At 38.4% G+C, this 9,963-nt stretch overlaps 1 pseudogene; it reads right to left on the minus strand.

The window, feature by feature from the left end:
• Window positions 1-760: 760 nt before the first annotated feature.
• On the minus strand, window positions 761-9,963 carry LOC147379483 (peptidyl-prolyl cis-trans isomerase A pseudogene; annotated as a pseudogene).

The raw sequence follows: 9,963 nt of genomic DNA on the forward strand, positions 1-9,963 counted from the left end.
AGATATCACACTATACAATGAAACCCACTGAAGGGTTTCAGGCAATGGAGTGATGGAGGCTAAAGTTGTCACATACAGCTGAGCTTCTCAACACTTTCAAGTTTGTACAAATTGCTTGGGGATCTTCCTAACTGTGAATTCTGATTTAATATGCCTGGTGAGACCTGCATTTACTACAAGCTCCCAGGTGATGTGCTGGCTGATTACTGCTCTGTGAAACACTCTTTGAGTAGCAGCATTTCAGGGGAATTTCCTTAGGAGTACCCACTAGGGGCAAACATGATAGGTTAGGAAAGAGATGAGGGTCTAAGGTAAAGCAGTGGTGGAAACTAAAGACTTCTTGGGGCAGATTGAAAGACTTTTCTAACGGATTCAAAAAAAAAAAAAAAAAACTTACAAAATGTCTAGTATCTTACAGTGAGTACCCGTATTTGTTGTTGCTCAGTAGCTAAGTCCTATTTGACTCTTTGTGACCCCATGGACTTAGCATGCCAGGCTCTTCTGTCCTCCATTATCTCCTGAAATTTTCTCATATTCATGTCCATTCAGTTAGTGATGCTATTCAACCATCTTATCCTCTGCCGCCCTCTTCTGCCTTCAATCTTTACCAGCATCAGTGTATTTTCCAATAAGGCAGCTCTTCCCAACAGGTGGCCAAAGTATTAGAGCTTCAGCTTCAGCATCAATCCTTAAAATGAATCTTCAGGGTTGATTTCTTTCAGGATTGACTGATTTGATCTCCTTGCAGTCCAAGGGACTCTCAAGAGTCTTCTCCAGCACCACAGTCTGAAAGCATCAATTCTTCCTTGGATGCTCAGCTCAGTCTTCTTTACGGTCTAACTCTCACATCTCTACATGACTACTGGAAAACCATAGCTTTGACTATACAGACCTTTGTCTGCAAAGTGATGTCTCTGCTTTTGAACATGCTGTGTAGGTTTGTCACAGCTTTTCTTCCAAGGAGCAAGCGTTTTTAAATTTCATGGCTGCAGTCACCATCCACAGTGATTTTGGAGCCCAAGAGTGGGAAAAATCTGTCACTGCTTCCACTTTTTCCCTCCTAGCTGCCATGCCATGAAGTGATGGGACTGGATGCCGAGACCTTAGTTGTTTTTAATGTTGAGTTTCAAGCCAGTTTTTTCACCCAATCTTGTTTCACCTTCATTAAGAATCTCTTTGGTTCCTCTTCACTTTCTGCCATCAGAGTGGTATCATCTGCATGTCTGAGGCTGTTGATATTTCTCCTGGCAATCTTGATTCCAGCTTGTGATTCATCCAGCCTGATATTTCGCATGATGTGCTCTACAAATGTTAAATAAGCAGAGTGACAATATAGAGCCTTTTCATACTCCTTTCTGAATCTGAAGCCAGTCTATGGTTACATGTTCACTTCTAGCTGTTGTTTCTTGAATTGCATACAGGTTTTTCAGGAGACAGGTAAGGTGGTCAGGTACTTCCATCTCTTCATGAATTTTCTACAGTTTGTTGTGATCCATACAGTCAAAGGCTTTAGCATAGTCAGTGAAGCAGAAGTAGATGTTTTTCTGGAACTCTCTTGCTTTCTCCATGACCCAGTGAATGTTGGCAATTAGATTTCTGGTTCCTCCGCCTTTTCTAAAACCAGATTGTACATCTGAAAGTTCTCAGTTTACCTACTGGTAAAGCCTAGCTTGAAGGATTTTGAGCATTAGTTTGCAAGCATGTGAAATGAGTGCAATCGTACAGTAATTTGAACATTTTTTGGCATTGTCTTTCTTTGAGATTGGAATGAAAACTGACTTTTTCCAGTCTTGTGGTCACTGCTGAGTTTTCCAAATTTGTTGACATATTATGACTTTTCTTGTATAGTTCTTCTGTGTATTCTTGCTGCCTCTTCTTAATCTTTTCTGCTTCTGTTATGTCCTTACCATTTCTGTCCTTTATTGTGCCCACCCTTGCATGAAATGTCCCCTTCATCTCTCTAATTTTCTTGAACAGATCTCTAGTCTTTCCATTCTGTTGTTTTCCTCTATTTCTTTGCTTTGTTTATTTAAGAAAGTCTTCTTATCTCTCCTTGTTATTCTCTGGAACTCTGCAATTTGTCTTTCCCTTTCTGCCTGGCCTTTCCCTTCTCATATACCCATCACCTAATTCTACAATTAACATTTCATTATACCTTCTTTATCATATTCATCTATCCATCTCTCCATCTATCCATCTATTCATCTATCCATCTCTCAGTACATTCACCTGTTGTTCCTTTTTCAATGTATTCCAATATAAGTTGCAGACATCCCCTTGCAATAAAAATAAAAATTTAAGATCAATTGAAAGTGTGGGTAAATTGAGTTTGGGTTGTTTCTTAAGTTAATGTTGATGAGGAAGAATGCATAAATAAAAGTTTATGGGGTGTATTGAGCTCAACCCAATAACACTGAACTACAGATGACCATTTAATGTAAGTATTATGCATATATACATGCAACATCTATTGTTGTTGTTGTTGCTCAGTCCCTCGGTTGTCTCCAGCTCTTTGCGATACCATGGACTGCAGCATGCCAGGCATCCCTGTCTTTCACCATCTCTCAGAGTTTGCTCAAATTCATGTCCATTGAGTTGGTGATGCCATCCAATCACCTCATCCTCTGTCATCCCCTTCTCCTCTTGCCTTCAATCTTTCCCAGCATCAGGATATTTTCTAATGAATCGGCTCTTCACGTCAAGTGGCCAAGATATTGGAGCTTCAGCTGCAGCATGAGTACAGAATGTTCAGAACTGATTTCCTCTAGGATTGACTGGTTTGATCTCCCTGCAGTCCAAGGGACTCTCAAGAGTCTTCTCCAACACCACAGTTTGAAAGCATCAACTCTTTGGCACTCAGTCTTCTTTATGGTTCAACTCTTACATCTGTAGATGGACCTTTGTCTGCAAAGTGATGTCTTTGCTCTTTAATATGCTGTCTAGATTTGTCACAGCTTTTCTTCCAAGAAGCAAGTGTTTTTTAATTTCATGGCTGCAGTTACTGTCTGCAGTGATTTTGGAGTCCAAGAAAATAATATCTCTCACTGTTTCCCTTAGTTATTCTTCTCAGTTAAAGATACGGACTGGGAATCATTAGCTGGTAGTTAAAATAAGAGTAAATGTGAGTTTTCAGACATAGAATGCACAAATAAAAGAAGATCAAGGGTAATGGTTTGAAAAAATGACACTTAAGACATTAACAGAAGTAAAGTGATGAAATAAAGGAGATCTAGAGGGAATTAGGGAAACAAAAAAGAATCAGCAGAGGAAACAGGGACAGAAAACTTTTCCTTGTAAATCTTTCACTGCTTGGGAATAGTGGTTTTAAAAAACGCTGACATTACACTGTATATTTATGATATAATCTATATTATATTTATATATTTATATTTTAAAATGCAGAAATTATACCATGATTAGTCAATCTCAACTTCACACTGCCTTGTGTACATACCAGTGGGAGTAAAGAGCCATTCAAAAAAGATGTTATTAAGTCACTTTCTCACTGAAACATCAATAAGTGTTCCTTGTTTTGGCTGGAAAAGGGAAGGCAACTAACTGGACCCCCCCATTCTTGTTTCTCAAGTAAGGGGTCCTTTTAAGAATCACTGACCCATAGACATAGGTATATATCACAATGAAAAGTAACTTTCACTTAACTTGAGACTCTTAGGGCATTGGATGTGGTGAGAAAAAGGTCTCTTCTTACTTTAGATTTAATAAGACATCTAAAAATTCATTTCATAAATTACTTTAAAAATTTTATATTTTGGTTCTACATTATAGCTATTTAATGGAGAAAGAAAGAGTTAAAGAGGAGGAAACATATGAAAAAGAATTATGGATGACAGGAAGAAAAAATGGGGTAAACCAAGTAAAGAGAAGAAAAAATAGAAACAGGGAAAGCAAAAGATCTTCCCAGGAGGAATAACTCCGTGTTTTATTGGAGAACCATGTATTGTCTAACGAGGTATAGCCGAACTTTTCTTAACAAGGATCATACAGTCAGTGTTTTGGCTTTGCTCTGTTATAACTTAAATTCTGCCACTGTAATATTAAAATAGCCATAGAGAGTAAATTTTTTAAAATGCATGTGTGTGTATGTCTATGTTTCAATAAAACCTAACTTATAAAACTCATGCAACCATCTGGATGGATGGCATGTTTTGCTGGCCTCTGCAATAGAGCAAAGGTCAAAAAGTTGGATCAACAAGCTATTTCTATAAGGGCCGCATATACTTCTGTAGCATATTCTTCTTTGTTGCTATTGCTTGGTTTTTGGTTTGTTTTTACAACCCTTTAAAAATGTAAAAAGTGTTCTTACCTACAGGTCCTATCAAAAGTAACTGTAGGACAAATTTGACCAGAGGTCAGGAGGTTGCCTGGCCTTTATCTAGAACACACCTTCTTGTCTTATCTAATTTCAATTTGATGGGAGCTATTAACTCTGTGCTTTATAAATAACTGATACAATGCGGAATAATTTTTATCTATAGACAATGATACTCAAATTCTGTTCCACAGAAGTCCAACGGTCTCCCCTCACTTATTATGGAAGAAGAAGTTAGTTTCACTTCTCTTTGCATATAATTTTAACATTCCAGATTTATGCCATTCAGGTATGACCTAAGATTATACAGTGACCTAAGATTATACAAACCCCTTAAGATTATACAGTGGAGAAGATACATAGGTTCAAGGGATTAGATCTGGTAGACAGAGTGCTTGAAGAAATATAGACAGAGGTTATGGAATTCCAGGTGAACTATTGCAAAGTTTAAAAGATGCTGCCGCTAAAGTGCTGCACTCAATATGTCAGCAAATTTGGAAAACTCAGCACTTGGTCATGGGACTGGGAAAGATCAGTTTTCATTCCAATTTCAAAGAAATGCAATGCTAAAGAATGTTCAAACAATCATACAATTGCACTCATTTCACGTGTTAGTTTTACTGAGTCCAAGCTTGCTCTGCTTGCCACAGGATAAGTCAATGAATCCAAGACGAAGTGTTGGGATCAGGAAGGGACTTTATTCGGAGCAAGTTGACTGAGAAGATGGCAGGCTAGTGCCTCAAAATAACCATCTTATCAGGGCCTGATTTCCAGATTCCTTTATGGATCAGAGATGGGCAGTGGAGGTGAGGAAACAAAGTAAAAAAAACTATTCAATCCTTGCAAATGTCCCCTAGTATGGCAAGCCTCAGGCGGGGGACTGTGTTAGTTTCATTTTCTTACAGTCCTTTGCAGGTGGGCAGTTCAGGTTATCTCTCTGAGGCAGGCCATTATTTATCTTACAGAAGTGGCAAGATGAGGGTTAAAGTCACAGAAGCAGATTCAGCAAAAATTCAAAATTAACCTTTCTAGCATGGTAAATGAGTGCAATTGTACAGTAGTTTGAACATTTTTGACATTGCCCTTCATTGAGATTGGAATAAAAACTGACCTTTACCAGTCCTGTGGCCACTACTGAGTTTTCCAGACTTGGTGAAATATGAGTGCAGCACTTTAACAGCATCATCTTTTGGGATTTTAAATAGCTCAACTAGAATCCCATCACCTCCACTAGCTCTATTCATAGTAATGCTGCCTAATGCCCACTTGACTTCACACTCCAGGATGTCTGGCTCTAGATGAGTGACCACACCATTACGGTTACCTGGGTCATTGACACCTTTAAAAAATAGTTCTTCTGTGTATTCTTGCCACCTCTCCTTAATTTCTCCTGCCTGTGTCAGGGCCTTACCGTTCCTGTCCTTTATCATGTCCATCCTTGAATGAAATGTTCCCTTGATATCTTCAATTTTCTTGAAGAAATGTCTGCTGCTGCTGCTAAGTCGCTTCAGTCGTGTCCGACTCTGTGCAACCCCATAGACGGCAGCCCACCAGGCTCCCCCGTCCCTGGGATTCTCCAGGCAAGAACACTGGAGTGGGTTTCCATTTCCTTCTCCAATGCATGAAAGTGAAAAGTGAAAGTCAAGTCGTTCAGTCGTGTCCGACTCAGCGACCCCAAGGACTGCAGCTTACCAGGCTTCTCCGCCCATGGGATTTACCAGAAGAAATGTCTAGTCTTTCCCAATTCTATTAATCTTCTTCTTCTAAAAAAGCTGGAGGAGGGCATGGCAACCCACTCCAGTGTTCTTGCCTGGAGAATTCCATGGACAGAGGAGGCTGGCAAGCTATAGTCTAAGGGTTACAATGAGTTGTAAGTAACTTAGCATGCACACCCCTAAAAGAGCAACTCTTTATGACTGGGAAACATTACTCATTTTACTGGACACTGGCAAAACAAAGTAGAATTCTTGGCATATATATTTTTGCAAATGAACAATTTTTAAAATGAGTTTCATTGGGATTTGGCTGGTTGCCGCTTCTACTGTAGAGAACATAATTTTCATAACCTATTGGTTAGCATGTATTAAGTAAGAAAAGATGATATATATATAAGAAAAATTTTAATATTCTAAGAATCAGCAGTAATATAACATCAGATGTGAGGCAACTCCAAATAGAATACTATTTAGTTTATTTTCTTACTTCTTTTATCAGAACCATCCTGTACTCAAAATTTAGGTCTCCAGAGTTTAGCTAACTCATCCCATTATTTATCTGAAAGCAAGCAAGACTTTCTTCATATTTCACATAAACCCCTTGTGTACAAATGATGTTATCATACCATAACACATGAGTTATATTAGCATGACATGCCCTATGTCCATCTGTGAGTTTCAGGATGATAAATCTGCTAAATAAATATCAATAAAATGTTCCTACTCCATTATGCACAGTCCAGCAGCCTGCTTCCTTCTTAGAATTGACTCCAGAGCAGTGACTGCCAGAGACCCAAAGACGGACCACAGTTAGTATCAGCAAAGCCAAGGGCAAACAGGGAAAATAAAGAAAACATAATAGAGTGGTTTTTTTTTTTTTTTTTAAACAGAGACAGTTTGTTAATTTAATGAAATATTTTTTAAGATAGTATTTTTCTTACATGGATTATGCAATCTTTTAATTTTAGAAATGATGAATGTATATAGTATTTTTGCTGTTTTTGGTTATTTTATATAAAAAACTGTTAATTCATTGCCAATTAACTAATTTTTTGTGTGTATTTAGAAAAGACTCAAAATGGAAAGTACTACTTTATGACTTTGCAGCATGAGCTACTTTTAAGTGAATTCAACTTTAGATTAAAAATTTATATTATACATAAACATACACATGCAAAGGGGTTTCCCAGTGGCTCAGAGGTAAAGAATCCACCGGCAGTTAGGGAGATGCAGGAGATGCTGGTTCGATCCTTGGGTTGGGAAGATCCCCTGGAGGAGGGCATGGCAACCCACTCCAGTATTCTTGCCTGGGAAATCCCATGGACAGAGGAGCCTGGCAGGCTATCGTCTACAAGGTAACAGAGTTGGACATAACTGAGCAACTGAACATAACACAGCACATGCAAATATACATATAGAAGATTTCTCATGTAGCAAGGATATTTAAAAAGATTTAAAATGCCAGAAACCTGACCCATCTCATACATTCTATTAATCATTTTTGCCTAATAATAATTTCTTCCAGCTTAAGTTTAGAACTCTCTTAGTCTGCCTTTTAATGGGTGCTGCTCAAGTCCTTGTTCTGCTTCTCTGAAGGTAAGATCTTTTTCTCTCCTAATTAATAAAGTCATCTCTCAAAGAACTCCCAATTCTCTGGTGTCACCTCATGATTGAGTACCTGTTAGGTACAAGACCCTAGCCAGGTCCTCAAAATTCTGCTACACGGAGCACAGAACTGTTCACATCGCAGGAAAAAGAAAGGGCAAAACCTTGATTTGTCTCCAATTTAACCTTACAGGAAGGAAATGAACGCTTTTTCTCATGGTTATTTTCTCCCCAAAGAATGGAATGTGAGGCAGAATCCATACATCTGCGTTAGAAATGCCATGGAATTTTTCTCAGTTTTTCCCTTATTTGCCTATCAGTTATTCTTCACACTCTCATAGGAAAATATGCACTTGTTTTTCTGAAGATTCTAGATCAATCTGTTGGGGACTAAAGTGCATTTCTACTGAAAGAAGGCTCTTGAAATGTTTTCTTTAATCTATGCCTTTGTAAACACACAAACTTTTCTCAAGAGTTAACACAGTGAAATATTCTGCAGCTTAGTGACCACTTCTCAGCCGTGGACTCCCTCCATCTTCTGATTCAGAAGGATGGCTCTAGACGCTGCACTGTTGCTCATTCATTTAACCAGAACTTATTTCATGCTTATGATATTCTAGTCACTGTGTTTGGCATGAGAGATATCAAGTAGTGAATGATATACACAGGGAAACTACTATGGGTATTAGTTACTTAGTATAAGGCAAAAAGATCATTATGGAGAAAGAGCAGAGGAAGGCTAGTTAGTTACTCATTTGTATATGTCTGGAAGAATTTGGTAGAGGTGAAGACTATCCCCGAGTAATCTTGTTTGATAGTACTCATTATAGGGCACCATCTCCAAACCTACGCTCTTCATCTCACCCTTCACTTCCTGAGTGCCCCTCTGCTTTCCCCTGCTGCAGTTTTGCCAACTGGCCTGCCCTTCCTGGCATCATGTTCTGAGTTCATTTTTCCACTATTCCCTGGTTTCCATTTCCATGGAAATTGCCAATTATTAACCAGCTTTTTATCAATCTAAATCTTATGCAGAAATCCATTTATAAAATAGATACAAGCACAACTCTGCCTAAAGTGTTGAAGGGGATGTGGGGGCTTAGATGGATCACCTTGCCTGCCTAGCAAATCACCATTTCATGATAAAATACAATAAGTCAAAATGCATCAGCAGTACTCCTAGTAAATATTCAGGTTCATTTTAGAAAGGCTTTCTGAGTGTCAAAAATAAAGCAAAACAGTATTTTTTCAATATCTGTAGGCAATGCATCCCTGTAAAGAAATAACCACTTAGTGGAACTCACATGTATAAAAGAGATTAGAGCAGTAGGCTGTTCATTTAAGCTCATTTTGAAGTCCAAATATACATTACTGATAAAGATAATCAGTGAGGAAAATAGGGCTATTTCCATGAGCACAGAAATTTGAGATTGAGCTTATGAGTGGCTGTTGTAGTTTTATTATACCTCCCCAGCATTTTACTTCTCATTCTATTTCCTTTTTCCTTCTCTCACTTCTCCTCCTTTTATCCTTCTTCCTCTCTGTGGCTCTGTCTTTCTCTCATACACACACACACATGCACACACACACACACACACACATACTCTTTCCCTGTCTCTGTCTGTGTATGTGTGTGATTGACATATAATAAACTGCACAGATTTGAAGAAAACAATTTGATAAGCTTTGACATATGTATATACCTGTGAAACCATCACAATCAATATAACATACATTATATTGTTTGTTATCATTATCCAAAAATGTTTTAAGTACACCTTCATTATCCCATTATTTTTTTCTTAAATATAAAACACAAGTCAAATTTGCTGGGTTTGTCCAGAAAAGTCAGCAATGGTGATATTGCTGGGTTTTCCATTTCAAGGCTCTCCATGGCTTCCACAGTATTCTTGCCCTCTTTCACCTTGCCAAAGACCACATGCTTGCCATCCAACCACTCAGTCTCAGCCTGGCAGATGAAAAACTGGGAATCATTTTTGTTAGGGTCAACATTTGCCATGGATAAGATTACAGGACCTGTATGCTTCAGGATGAAATTCTCATTATGAATTTCTCCCCAGAGATGGCACTGCCACCAGTGCTATTATGGCCTCTGAAGTCACCACCTTGGCATATAAATCCTGGAATTATTCTGTGAAAGGAGGAATCTGTGTAACCAAATCCTTTCTCCCCAGTTCTCAGAGCATGAAAGTTTTCTGTTGTCTTTGGAACTTTGTCTGCAAATAGCTAAAAGGAGATGTGGCCCAAAGGCTTGTTGTTGATGGTGATATTGAAGAAAATGATGAGGTTGACCAT

Source organism: Bos grunniens, chromosome 1, assembly GCF_055505025.1.
Source record: "Bos grunniens cultivar Pamir isolate PY7600 chromosome 1, Bosgru_T2T1.0, whole genome shotgun sequence".
In the NCBI taxonomy this organism is placed as follows: Eukaryota; Metazoa; Chordata; class Mammalia; order Artiodactyla; family Bovidae; genus Bos; species Bos grunniens.